Source organism: Mus pahari, chromosome 10, assembly GCF_900095145.1.
Source record: "Mus pahari chromosome 10, PAHARI_EIJ_v1.1, whole genome shotgun sequence".
NCBI classification, from domain to species: Eukaryota; Metazoa; Chordata; class Mammalia; order Rodentia; family Muridae; genus Mus; species Mus pahari.
The window spans coordinates 30,093,805-30,108,315 of NC_034599.1; the positions used below are offsets into that span (position 1 = coordinate 30,093,805).

At 46.4% G+C, this 14,511-nt stretch overlaps 1 long non-coding RNA gene across 1 annotated transcript in view; it reads left to right on the plus strand.

Annotated features, from left to right (window-relative positions):
• The first annotated feature begins 2,607 nt into the window (after positions 1-2,607).
• LOC115064835 overlaps positions 2,608-14,511 on the plus strand; it is a 30,634-nt gene continuing 18,730 nt past the window's right edge. The window contains exons 1-2 of the long non-coding RNA XR_003844666.1: positions 2,608-2,967; positions 3,320-3,405. This is a non-coding gene — a long non-coding RNA (uncharacterized LOC115064835). The remainder of the gene's footprint in view (positions 2,968-3,319; positions 3,406-14,511) is intronic.

A 14,511-nucleotide genomic window follows, 5' to 3' on the forward strand; every position in this document is an offset into this window, starting at 1 on the left:
CTGGTGTGTGCCTAACATGAGCATCGCCTGCTTAGAATGCCGATCCACAGCAGTTAAGTCATGTAGCTGGTGTGTGAAGATGGTGTTTCCCTCTTCTCTTCCCCCTTAAAGTCCTACATGCACATAATTTAAAAATGAGAAATTGTGATGAGAAATGTCAGTTCATCGCCCAAGTGCAGCTTTGTTATTAGCCTTCTATGAAATATGTATCTGTGCCTCTGAGAAGTACCCCAGAGTCTGGAGGGGCAGGTGGCTCCCCCAAAGCCCACTCTGAGAGCAGTGCCTTGCCTCTTGGGTATTTGGGATTTTTTTCAGCCTGGGAATGTTCCACCTAAACCCACAAATCTGTTTTCAGCCTTCAAACTACATGTGTCTTTACATCTGATAACTGGGTCTCCTGCTTCAAGAGCACATGCTGTGCCTTCTCATTTGATTGACATCCAGGATTTTAGAAGGGTTCTGGGTGGACACCCTGCTGAGCTCCACTTTCACCTGCAGATCCAGGTGAGCTTGGCACCCTCCTCCTGTGTGCTGATGACAGTCTGTCTTTTCCCTTGGTCTCTCTCTGAGCTCTAGATCTCCATGTGTATCTGCCATGGGCATGATGCTTTTAGAGCTCCGCTATACCGGAGCTATCATGTGTTATGCCTCATATCATGTATTGTGCCAGGAAACATATGTGAACCCCAAAAAGATCACCAAGGAGCTGAATCCAATGCAGTCGCATTAGAGTTTCCTTATTCAAGCTGGAGCTTGGGCTTCCCTCCATCCCTTACACAGTAGGAAGGTGGAGCCCTGAGCCTAGTTTTAGGCAAACATTGATAGAAGCAAGAATGGGCTATCTGACTGGGGAGCCATTATGACCTTAAACATAATTGGCTGGTACTGGGAACCAAACCAAAAACTTAACTTCTGTTTTCTTCCTGATTGGCGGTTGCTAAGAAGTGAGGTGTCAAGGGCAGGCTTCTAATCTGGAGGTACAGATTTGTTGGGGAATAACCTGGAAACTGGTGCTAGGCACAGGTCTTGTGGGGGTGGGGGTGGGGGTGGGGGTGGGTGGTAACCTGGAAACTGGTGCTAGGTGCCAGTTTGTTAGTTAACTGGTGTTCAATCTTATGTCAGGTTCTCTAAGATGGAGTCTGAATCCAAAAGATTTGATCTCTCACATGTAGACTGGAATTGAACCTAGGTCATGTAGAAGGACAGCCAATGCTCTTAACCCTTGGGTATCTTTCCAGCCCCCTATTTTTCTTTTTTTTTTTCTTTTTTTTTTTTGAGGAACCTCCATGTTGATTTTATTTCCACTCTGAATGCACTAATACATATTCTCACCAGTAATGGGAAGGTTCCTTCCCCTTTTTATATTAATTTATTCATTCATATATATGTATATATATACACACATATGAAATATGCTTTCCCCCTTTTCATCCTTTCTTTTATTTTAAAATATTTTAAATTTATTCATTTCGTACATGAATGTAAGATATTTTGATCATGGTGTTCCTGTGTGGATGAGTTTATTTTGTCTTTTGTCAACTCTGCTTTTTATCAGCAACTACTAACTAACACACACCATAGATACTTGCTCTTAAAGCTTTGAGACTGTCTACCTTCAACCCCTTTAAATCTCCCAGCCCTTTTGAGCTTGTTTCCATGTATGGGGTAAAGAAGGAGTCTAGCCAGGCAGCTGATCGTCCTAAAGCCACTTGTGGGAAGAATCTTATTACCTCGTGGTGTTGTTGTGACAAAATTTTCTTTAGTTTTGTTTGAAGGTTACAGTGGATTGAATTATAAACAATGTCATAGGGCAAGATTTCATTTTATTATGACAGTGTAAGTGAAGTGGATTGTCTGATATTGCCACCAGATGGCAGTAGTACCCCATATTTTGCCTCCTTATCTCCACTTCCCCAAAAGTGGGAATAGGTTTTAACCAAATACCAAATATCCTCCACAAATCATTCTTTGTCTTTCTTGCCCTCTTGATGAACTTGACTTTGGCCACTCCGTTGCTGTGACTCTTGTTCCTCTATTATTGTTTTCTTGGCTAGCTTGAGCCTGATTTTTCTGTTCCACGGTGAAGGGGTGAAATTCATAGGGAGAGGCTAAGCTTTGGGTTGCTGGGGAGGATATGAAATAGAATTTGATTCAGACTCAGTGATAAGAGGTTCATGATATGAAAATATGGAGAGTTTGATCCAGCTGGTCTCAACTAACAAGCGGCCCAGCAGGAATGTGTGCTCACCACAGAGCTACAGCAGCTTAAGCCAAAAATCCCGGTCTCTAACTCCTGGCTAGTTAACTAGGGCTCAGTGTCTAACCTACTTGCCTTTTCCCTCAATCACATGTACTAGTTGATAGATAAGTATGATTTTTGACTCATTAATATTATACAGACAAATTATTAGTTTATCATCTAGTAAACAGCCGAGAGAAAGTAAACGTGACGTGTTTGGAAGGTCCTGATCTAAGGCTGGGTTTTGGGTGAGGACGTGAAGAGGACGTGAAGAGGAAAGGAGGCCCGCTCCTTCCTTTTGCACTGCGTGCTGGGTGAGGAAGGCCTTCTAGGTAGGCCTGACTCCCTGTGCTTTCTCTCCACAGGATCTCTGTTGCTCCAAATGCCAGTCTGACAGGAACTTAGGGATTCTCATCTCTTCAGGACTTTGCACCTCCCAACTTCTGCGACCCTTGACCCCTGGGTTCAGAGCTACCAGTGCTCTCTCTTCTGCAGCTGGTCAGATGGCCCCAGGGCACCCGGAGAATGCACCGGAAACCTGGGAGTGGGACAGCAGCTTCCCCCAGCACAGAGCTGAGCAGAGGCTGACTCTGACCTGAAGTCCGCGCCCCTTTCAGCACTCTGGGAGCTATTACCACCTGTCCATCAGCGGCACCAAGGAGCCAGGAGTGATGACCTGGACAGTTCAGACTGTGGGAAGAGGTCCCCGCTTTGATGTGAGCCACAAGGTCAGGGAGGGAGCAGGAGGTGAGGGGGGCTTCTGTGGAAGACGCCAGTCTGTCTTCATCACCCCTTTCATCTCTTGATTCTCTGTGACCAGATTCCTCCACCCCCGCCTCGGGATTGCACTAGGCAGCACTGTGGGATTCCCAGTTCTAATACCAGTGCGTGGCCGTGCATGGCAGCCAGACCCACCTGCCTGTTACAGTGGGCATAAGAGGTTCACAGTAAACATTTTATGCAGAAAATACCCAAGTCTTAGAACCAGAGAAGACAGTTTCCCCCGGGAAGTGGAGCATCGCAGTGTATGGAGGGGGTGCTCTCTTGGACACTGGGGTCCTTTACCTCTGCTTCTAACAGGTACCTACTAGGCCTGATCGCACACCAGCAGTTGCAAGGAAGTCACCATCTAGAGAGGACCTCCACCCTCACTGATGGAGAGAGAGGTAGGGAAGGAGATAGGACAGATATGGGGTAGGGGGTAGGGGGTAGGGGTTACCACTAGGAGTCAACCCTTTCTCTGTCTTAATTTGTGTGTGTGTGTGTGTGTGTGTGTGTGTGTGTGTGTTCAAGTACGTCTCACGAGTATGGGTGCTCATAGAAGCCAGGTTTAAGATCTCCTGGAGTTAGTTAACAGTTTCAAGCTGCCTGACCAGGGTACTCGGAACCTAACTTGCGTCTTCTAGAAGAGCAGAAAATGCTCTTAACTGATGAGCCAACTCTCCAGTATCTCCCTGGCCCTCTTTGAGTTTAAACCAGATTTCCCCAGTCTCCTCCTCCTACGAATTAGGAAGAAAAGCCAAGAAGGGAAGAAAGCTTATAGGACCTGTGATCTGAGTGGAGTCTGGCTTTCCTCACTCACCAAGACCTGAAAATGAACAGAAATTGGATTTCAGTATTTGGCATCCCTTACCTGTTCAGAACGTTCTAAATGCATTAGCTTGTCTAAGGCTCTCAATAACATCTGTGCAAGGGATATACTGTTTCATTGAGGGGAAAACACAAAGCCCAAGAGGGGCCAAATGGTGTCTTAAAGCCACGTCTGTATGCAGCAGAACTAGGTTTGCACTCACTTTGGAATCCTTGTTCTCAGCCTGTGTTGGCCTGATGATCCAAGTGTTATAGGAGCTAACACAAGCTTCTTGTAATTTCTTCCCCATCTTCCCAGATTCCAGCTTGGCACTGGCTATGCAGAGCCCTGAGCAAAGACGGAGGTGTGTGGCCAGAGCAGGAAAGTGAATCATATCTATCATGGTGACAAGCCACTCATGTCTCCTTGTCCATAATGCTAGCTGGCTGTACCACAGTGTCTCTTGGCCTCAGGGTCCTTGTCCATCAAACAGGAAGATGAGACAGAGGCTATGATCTCTGTTTCTAGATAATGCAGTCCCCGAGTTCTCTTCTATTTCCAAGACCATAAGTTTGATAGTTAAAATTGTTTATTTAGGAGAAGGAATATTCAGCTATTTGCCTGGAGTCATAATCCCAGCATCTCAGAGAACAGAACTGAACTTGATATTCAGACTCAGCTTAGAATCCTGACTGCTTGTATGTTTGGTATCTAAAGTGGGCCCCACATACAAGGTCCTGCCCATTGTAGGCCATTACTGGACGCCCCTCCATTCTCAGCACTGTGGATGACACTCAGGGTTGTTACAACAAAATGTCATAGCAAGTGATGTGTGTCATATCTGTGAGATCTCATTAAAGCTTCACCATAGTCCAAAAAGGAGAAATTTTGGAGATGGGAAAATAGAGTTGGGCCAATTGCCCTCTGGGTTGCATCTAGACAATGAGGAGGATGAGATAAGGAGGAGGGTGCGATGGGAGCTTGTGTTCCAAGGCACTGTATTGTCGGGCATCTTGAAAGGTGTTCTATGATTTCCACCAACATTTCTAGAAAGGATAGGGGTATCGGGGTTAGGTTCTTTAGAGTAGGAGTCCATTTTCTGTTTTTCTAGAGTCTTGGGGAAGAATACAGAATAGCCCTAATGGTTTCGGGGAGGATCAGAAGAAGCATAAAAGAAAAGGAAGGGCCTCTGTACCCCATCCCTAGTGAGTACAGAGCCTAGGTTCAACCGTGCATGTAATATCCTCTATTTGGGACCAAATGTGATGAGCACCTAAGTTTGCTTGGGAGGGAGCCCTGAGAATAAGATCTGCTACCCAAGATGGAGCTGAGGATACGGAGGACCTGGGTGATATCCACCTGAGGCCCCCACTCTGGAAGCAGTCGATATAATGAAACACACAGTTTCCCCAGCTGTTTGGAAGTTCCTTGAGATGTGCATTTGAGACCAAGGAGATAGTTTGAAACAACTACACAAAGCAGACACTATGGTTTTGCCTTCATATTCAGAGCCTAGCATACTAGGGATAAAGGAACCCCTACCTACCCTGAGACTTGACATCAGTTTCTCCCCTTTTTCTCTGAATGATGGGGGAGGGTTGAGGTTGCTATGCCAAACATGTGATGTTTTTCTTCCCATCCTCCTGAGCACCTAGCATCACTCATCCCTGGACAATTTAGCTGTTATCATTACCTATTTGGAAGAGCGAAAGAAAGGGTCACAGTAAGGAGAGCAGAGGGGACACCGGGGCCTTTGTTCTCCTTGCCCAGTTTCTAGGTGGGGGAGGAACAAGGGTCACAATTGGCCTCACAATATCTGGCAGGCAGCCCTGTGTCTGAGCCATGGAATTAAGCTGTCCTCCCTTCTTCAATATGAATAAGGCAGGGGTGGGCTCTGACAAGAGCTGTCAGTGCTGCTATCTTGTCCCAGCAATCACTGAAAATGCCATACACATACCTCAGCATGCCAGGGACGGACCAGTGGGGGGAGGGGACAGAGGAACAAACCGCCTTTGTGCACCTCTTCAGCAAGGGACTCCATCCCTGTCCTGCCTGCCCTGTGTGATGCTGTGAGACTCTAGGCCCTGGGCCACACTTGACTACACATTGAGTAGTACCCCCAGTGCTCATTGGAGCCAAACTCTGAGCTTCTATGGAAGCTCACCCTGGAGATTTTGGGGGTCTTCCTTCTTCCATTGAGGGAAGATGACAAATAGAGATGACAAAAGCAAGCTTCAAGGTTAAGCAGGTGACGGCAAATGTTTGAGACTCGTAGCCAGTGAGATGGCTTATTGGGTAAAGACACTTGGCATCAAGCTGGGTGACCTTTACCTACACACACTCTCTCTCTCTCTCTCTCTCTCTCTCTCTCTCTCTCTCTCTCNNNCACACACACACACACACACACACACACACACACACAAACACACACACACACTCTCACACATACACTAGCTGCAATAAATGCCTGAGCATTGGGCACAACACTTGTTGCAACCCTTTCCCAACCAGAGAGGATCATGGGTCCTGCTTCCATGTCCTTCTATGCCATATACCCAATAGCCTTGATCAAGCAGGACCCACCTGGAATTTTCCTTCCCTTCTGCCTGCCCAGAAAGTTCTGAGCACTGGGAGCTCCAAGTTCCATGTCTTAGTCCAGTTTTTTTTCGAAACCATCTGGCCAGGTAGCCACCCGAGGATGGCCAAGGTGAAGGTCAGGCAGCTGCAGGCAGCCCTCTCCCCAGAGTATGGCGTTAACAGCTGCATGATGCACCGCCTCACTCTGGTAGAGAAGTCCACGCCTGCAGAGGCTCCTGCTCAAGCCTCCTCTGATGGCCTCATTATTTTCAGAAAAGTTCACCATCATCTCTCCAGTTTTATCTGTTTCCTCTGCCTGTTCTGAAATGCCATTGGGCTCCAGGCCAGACTCTTGGGTACTAGAAAAGGGTTGGGGGCATGTCTCCAGCTTTGCAGTCCCTTGAACAGGCTGAAGCCCCAACAGACCTGGCACTGACCTCACTGGTGCCTGAAGGATCTTGGGAGTATCTGAAGAATTCAGAGGGTTACCTCGAGTGCTGCACAACCTTGGCCCCTCTGCAGTGATTATCTGACTAGAGAGAGATGGAGTGGGCAGCACAGTTGCTGTATCCGGGGACTTGCAGTCCATTTGAAAAGACAGAAATCAAAGTAGAGAACTAACCAGTGAGGTGTGGTGTACTGTCTTATTGACTAAACTCTCAATCAAAGTCACCCAGGGTCCAACTCCCTGTTGGCTATGTTGGGTATCCTGGGAGCATCAGCACGTGAGTCAGCTTCAAGTACATCCCAGGAGATACACACAGGACACAGAGACATCTAAGAATAAGCAGTTCCATGTGGGAGGGGAGAATTCAGTTTTCTAGGTAGAAGGGGGACCCCAGAGGAAGGAGCAGCACGGTTGGTCTGCGTGTGGTCTGCTGGTACTGGTGTGGAGTCTGGGCAGGAAGGGACTGCTGGAGAGAAAGCTCGGTGACCTTTTTGGCAATAAGGTCTCCCATCCTCACAACTGGGTCCCCTGTAGACATGGAAAGAGATTGCCTGGCAGCACTTAGGGCCCTTCTTATAATTTCCAGGGAGTCTCATTGTCCTGCTGACAACCCTCTGTCCCACCAGGCTGGCTCTTTGTGGGCCCCTCCCAGACCTGTGATCCAGACAGCCTATGTGTAGGGTATTTGCCCCTATTCAAAACCTCAGAAAAAGTGGGGATGGCTTGGAGAAGTTCTAGGGCTCCAGCTGGGAAGGTGATCACAGCAGGATGAGCTCCGAAGCCTGCTAGTGACAACCTTCTTTATGTTCACTGGCCTCTTGTAATCTCTTCTCTCATTTCCCTCTTCCCCTTACCTGCTCTTCCCTCCCTCTTTCCCTCTGTTCCTCCCTTCTCCCTTTCCGCTCTCCAAGCCCCCTGCCTCCACTTCTGTCTGGAGATGTAGCAGTGTCCCTCCTTCCCCTTCTGCTTTTCTAGCACCTTCTACCGACTGAGTGCCTCTTTACAGTTCTCTCCTCTTCATCTTGTCCTTCTGTCTTAGGTGAACAATCCAGATGTGGCTGTGTTCTTCATGTTGGTTCCCTTCCCTCCTCTGGATGGCAGTTCTAGCCCCATCCCCTCTTTAGCCTCCCCTCCACCAGGGAGAGCCCATCTTAGAAGAGGCCCCACCATAGCCTGCCTGGCATAAGGCTGGTGAGGAGGTGTGCATACAGAACCTGTGTGGGTGACGGGGTATGGCTGAGCTTTGGTCAGGGACTCTAGGGGAATCGTTTGCTTCACTGGCCACAGCCCAAAGAACATCCTTTGCAGAAACTCCAGGATGCTGCGGGTACACTCTATGGGCTTGGGCGTGCTTTAGCTCCTGATCTAGCCCACCCTCCCCAAACAAATGCACTCTAAGGACAAACTGACCCTGGCCTTCCGCTCAGCATCCCCTCAGCTGGGGCCTCCTGCATGCACGTTCTCACTGGCCCTCTCAAGTTTGTCATCAGCCCTAAACTGAGCCCCAGAAGGCAGAGCTGAGAAGGCATTCTCCTGCTGCTGGTGTATGAGGCTTGAGGAGAGAAGGCATTTCTTTACCCAGGGATCAGATGAGTAATTCTACAAGTAGGGCTGATATGGAGCCCTTGGCTGACTCATGAATTGGTGTGGAGACTAAATGGAGTGGCGGGGAGAGAACACATTTGTCTTCCCCCCACCCCATGCATCTCTGCAGCTTCCTCTTCTCCCTAACTACAACCTGGAGTTCTTCCTTAGGTCCTGGAGGGGCTATGTACATCCAGCTGACGGCTTTTGGATTTTCTCTGGTTCAGGTCCAGACACCACTTGTGCCTTCCTGGAGACGGCATTGGGCACGCCAGCCAATGTCCTGCCTGAGGCCTCACTAATGGCTTCTTAGCAACAACCCTGCCATTGCCTGATCTGGCTAACATCCCTCCTTCTGGTCTCAGTTTAGACTTCTTTGGTTTTTCTGTATCGTTCACCAGCCACAGGGACCTTCATGCAGTCCCAGAACTAAAGCCTATTCTGTTCGATGCCCATCAAAGGCTGGGAACTCAGGAGAAGAGCATTTGTCTACTAGCTATGGTATGCCATGCTAAGCTGGGTTCTTTCTTGTGAGCTATTTCTTTTAATCACCATAGTACCTTGCCTTCATAGACCAAAAGGGTCAAAGAGATGAAAAGTTGACACAGGCATATAGCAGATCACCAGGGTCTGTCCCCTCCACATGTGTGTGCCTTTCTTGCTCTAAGGGACTCTACTTGAAGGAATCTTTGTTGATTCTCAAGTTCATTTGCCATGGCCACCACCATGTTGCTTATATGCACTCATAAATACTTGAGTTTAACAAACATCTGTTGAGTGCACTCTTTATGCCAGATGTTGGTTGGGAGCATTTGGAGGTAGGGGCAAGCTTGCCAAAGAAAATGTGGGCAGATGTCTCCGGGAGTGCTTCTGTCTGTCTCTGGGCCCCAGAATATCTAGTCCAGTTCTGTATTGCTGCCCAAACCAAGCTGAGGAAGGAGGGGCCTGGGTGTAGGATGTGAGGGCTGGGCTATGGGGTGAGGGTGGGTGGGGTGAAGGGAGACCGGGTTTAATGAGGTGACTGCCACTTGTAAATGAAACAGAAGGCGGTGCCGCTTGTGTGAACTTCGACCTCTCCTGTCAGTCTAGCCTTTCATTAAGAGCGGTGGCTCCCTCAGAAGAGACCCACCACAGGCTGGGCCAGAATGCCAGGGCTGGAGCGGAGAGAAGGAGTGTGGGGAGAGGGTATGGGCTAGCAGTTAGTGGATCGCCTGACCCTCTGTTGTCCCTCGCACGACCTTTGGTAGAAAAATGGCAACTTTGTATTTGACCTAAAGGCTTCCACAAACCTAAATTTCCGGGCCTCTTATCAATAGGTTGGGGTCGAATCTTGGAAATTTAATTTTTTTTATTTGCACGAGCACGTAATATGTGTGTATGAGTGTGTGGGAGGTATGGATAAGTGTTCATGGATGTGCCCGTGGAGATCAGAGGTCAGTGTCTGGCGTCATCGCTCTCCACCTTGTTTGACACAGGATCTCTTGTTGGACTTTGAGCTTACCAGTTAGCTGTACCGCCTCTCAAATCCAAATATAGTATCCTAGCTATGCTGAGCCGGCGGAACCCTGGGATCATCCACCTCTCCAAGCACAGAGATTACAGATTCTCACTGTCAGGCCAAATTTTTCATGTGGGTGCTGGGGATCTGAACTTAGGTCCCTGTGCACATGCACCAAGTGCACTTTACCCACTGAGCCAACTCCCTAGCACAGAAAGTTTTCACAGAAAGCTCCCATGGAGATTCTTCAACCAACTATGCTTAGGTCCTAAGGTGAGACCAATTGGCTTCAGGCTAACTGGTAAACAGGGGGTGCAAAAACCCAGCCCTTGCCTCCTCTGGTGTCTGACTCTACACTACACGTCCCTATCAGGCCCACCAAATAACCCTGAGTGATAACAGCTCTATCAGAATTACAAATGAGATGGGGGAGAAAACAGCTTCCCAAGAGGAAACAGAACTGAGATCTAGAAACGGTTCCAGGTGACTCTGGAAGCTCTCCTGCCAAACAGTGTCATAGTTCCCCACTACCACCCTGACACACACACACACACACACACACACACACACACACACACACACACACACACTCTCATTGTATAGGGAAGGGTTCTTTCACTCATTGGGTTCTTTCACTCATTGGGAATGGTTCTTTCTGTACATGGGACAGACAAGATGCTCTGAGAATACTAAGTGATGTTTTTTCCCCTCTGCCTCAAAAGTTCTTGCCTGACCCTTGATGGAGATTTCAGTGAGGTCTGCCTTCTTAGTCCTACTTTTGTGGAGAAGGTGGCTTCAGGACACCCACACCCGGAGGTCCAAGCTCTTCAGATTCAATCGTCTTGTACAATAAGTTGACACCTTTAGCTTAACCGTGCCAGAGCTTCTTAGCTAGATGTGGTGGTGCACCTTTAACCTACAACTTGGGGGGCAGAGGCAAGAGGAGCATCGAAAATTCAAGGCTAATCTGGTCTGCATATCAAGTTCCAGGCCATTCAAGGCTACATAGCAAGATCCTGTTTTGAAAACATAAGGAAAAAAACAAAAAACAAAAAACCAAGTCAAAGCAAGGCCACCCACACTTTACCAGGCAGTAGAAATATAAAATAGAGTCTTTCCTTTTCCTTTTTGGGGATTGTATGTTTTAGAGATAAGATTTTACTCTGTAGCCCAAACTGGTAAGCTTGCATTGACTCTCTTGCCCTCCTGAGTGTTGGTATTGCAGGTGGGTATTACTATGCCTGGTTTACATTATAAAATGTTAAAGATGTGGTTTGTGATCTTTAAGGGGAGAGAGGTCTATGTGGGGTGGAGGAAAAAGTGTTGAGGATTTAGGCAGCACTTTTCAGCCTCAGGGAGAGACGGGTAGGGTTTGCCCGGACTATTGAGCAATGTAACCTTAGTCTTTAAATAGAATCACATTGCTTGGTGGAAGCCGGAGGACCCTACTCTCTGAGGATCGTTGATGAGGTGGGAAGTGAGGCCTGGAGAGAGACGTGCAATCCTTCTGGTGCTTACAAGAGAATAAAGCCTGTCCCCGAGAAAGGTGAGTCTAGGGGCAGCTGAGCGCTTGCTCCTAGACAGCCTTGGTCGTTCCCCCTTAGTTGAGGAGACAATGAAATGAGCCTTAGACCATGATACTTTTTGTGAGAGTGAAGGTTGGATTCCTGGGTCATACCTTAAAAGCAAGGTTGTCTGCAGCTGACCAGAACTACGACCCTACTTTTGGGTCACTCCAACATTGGAGACCAGGGTCCTAGAGCCAGTGCTTACAATCCCCTTTAATGCTGGAAAGAGAACAGCTATCCATTTCTGGGGTATTCAGCAGGAAGGTTTGTGCAGATGCTTTTGGGAGAAGGCTGAGTGGTTGAATGTCACAGAGGAGAAGGGTCTGGGACCAGGGAGAGCCTGGGGGCTCTGGATTGTGGTTGTTGTTCCATACAGTTGAAACAGGAAATGAATTCTGACCTTGAAGAGCAGGTGAGAGGAAGTCTGCCCTTCTCACAGTCAACCAGGAAGGCAGTTCAAAGGGGCTTCATTAGGGATATCCCCCCCCCCCCCCCGATATTCAGAGTTCTTACAGGGCAGCTTGAAGGCAGGGATTGTCTATTTGTGGCTTGACTCTCTAGAAAATGTGAGGAAAGCCACAGTGCTAAAAAGAAAACAAACAAACAAAACCCTACACAAATCCTCTCATATGGGGCTTTTGGGGTTCAGGGCCCCAACTTAATTATTGCTATCCTAGGAAGTTAAGCCTGCCCCCCCTTCACTTTCTTCTTCCTCCGATAAAAGCTTGTGGATGTTAGTATATCCATAGATTTCTGCAACTATCACCTTGAACCCTCCCATTTCCTTCAGGTATTTTTTTTTTTTAGCCTATTTTAGACACTTCATACAAACAGAACTATCTGCTCTCATGTCTTAGCTGCTGCATGATGTTTTCAAAGCCTGTCCATGTTGTAGCACCTGTAAGAACTTACTTCATGTCTTTTGAATAGTCCCCATCAAGTAGTTATGTCTGACTTTTAGTCATTCATTTGAGAAAGATAAATGAGCAGATGTTGGAAAGGTTCTACTTTGGGACCCTTGTGAGTAATACTGCTTTGAACACTGGTGGATAACTTTTTTCCTGTGGAGCAAGGCTCTCATGTCTTGGGTATAAGCCACATGATAAGTTGGTTTTGCCTTTGGAAAACTGTCTGGTTGTTCCAGAGAAGCTGAACCATTTTATATACTTGCCAGCAAGTTTATGCCAGCTCTTTTACCCATATTTGTACCAACACCACACCTCCTCCTCTTCCTCTTTGCCCTCTTTTTAGACACTCTTGCAGAATGAAGTACCATTTTGCTGTAGATTTCATTTGAATTTGCATGATTGCCAGTGATGCTGAAAATATTTGGGTGTGCTTACTGGCCATGTGCTCATTCTCTGGAGAAATGTTCATGTGATCCTTAACTCATTTCTGAATTGCATCATTTATCTTTTTATTATTGGGTTATAAGAATTCTTTATATGGAAGTTCCACAGATACATGAATTGCAAGATTTTCCCCATTATGTTGCTTATATTTTCCAGAACTTTCTTGTTAGTGTTCCTTGATACGTTAAGGGCTGGTGAGATGGCTCAGCGGGTAAGAGCACCCGACTGTTCTTCCAAAGGTCCAGAGTTCAAATCCCAGCAACCACATGGTGACTCATAACCATCTGTAACAAGATCTGACGTCCTCTTCTGGAGTGTCTGAAGATAGCTACAGTGTACTTACATATAATAAATAGATAAATCTTTAAAAAAGAATTATTAAAAATACAATAATATTTTATAATTTCATAGTATATAATTATATGTTATACATTTAATATATAATTTTAATATATTACATATAATTATATATACTATATAAAATTATAGTATATAAAATATATGATATAAATATATAATGCATATAATATATAATGCATGATATATAATATATTATATAGCATATAACACTATTAGTATTATTTCTTGTTGTTATTTTGTTTTTTTTCAGGCAGGGTATTACTGTGATACCCTGGCCTCAAACTCAAAATCTTCCTGCTCCAGGCTTCTAAGTACTGGGATTACAAGTTTGGTTGCTGCCATAGGCAACCAATTAAATGTTTGTGATGTTCAATTTATCTGCATGTACTTTAGTTGCTGGTGCTATCAGTATTTAAGAAAATGTTTAGTTCAAAATCACAAAGGGAGCGAGGGTATAGCCAGAAGTACAAAGCTTACCTAGCATGTGCGAGGCCCTGGCTTCCATCCTACCCATGAGTAAAGCCCCACAAACATTTCTGCTTACCTCTAAGAACTACTTCATTGAAGAGTCATATAGGCTTAACTGTTGCATTCAGGACTTTGATAAGGTGGTGCTGATTTTTATATATGGCATGAAATAGTGAGTAATGGTATATGTTTGCCAGTGGGTATCCAGTTGTCCCAGCACCATTTGTTGGAAAACATCCTTTGTCTTAACACCTTCTCTCTTTCTTTCTGTCCATATCCCCACTCCAGAGCATTGACTAAGTTATGTAACTTTGGTCAAGATAACTATGCTTCAGACTCTTCAGTTTTCATTTTAAATATAAAACAGATATGTCTTCAGCTGCTCTCTGATACGACATTCTGTGAGGGGCACTCCAGATGATGGAGGAGACCATGGATAAACATGTAAGCATTCCTTGTTCTCATATCCTTTGCCTGGTACTTTCTCTGTAATTCTTCTCCTAAGCATTTGCTGTGCACACCTTGGAGGTATAAGCTCTTCCATTGGATCTCTTTTGGACCCTTCCTTTACAAACCAGCTCCTTTTTGTATTTTGAATGGTATGAGGGTAGGCAGCTGTTTGCTCGTGTTTCTCGAGCATCTGCAATGTGTTGGGAACATTCAGGCTCAAGAGCTCCTTTGGTCGACTAAGACATAATTTGTGTGAATGAGAGGTTTGACATTGACAGTGAGGTTTCTTTTCCCAGATAATACCAGCTTATGCCAAGCTGAAAAGAGAGAAAAGAAGAAAGGAAGGAAGGAAGGAAGGAAGGAAGGAAGGAAGGGAGGGAGGGAGGGAGGGAGGGAG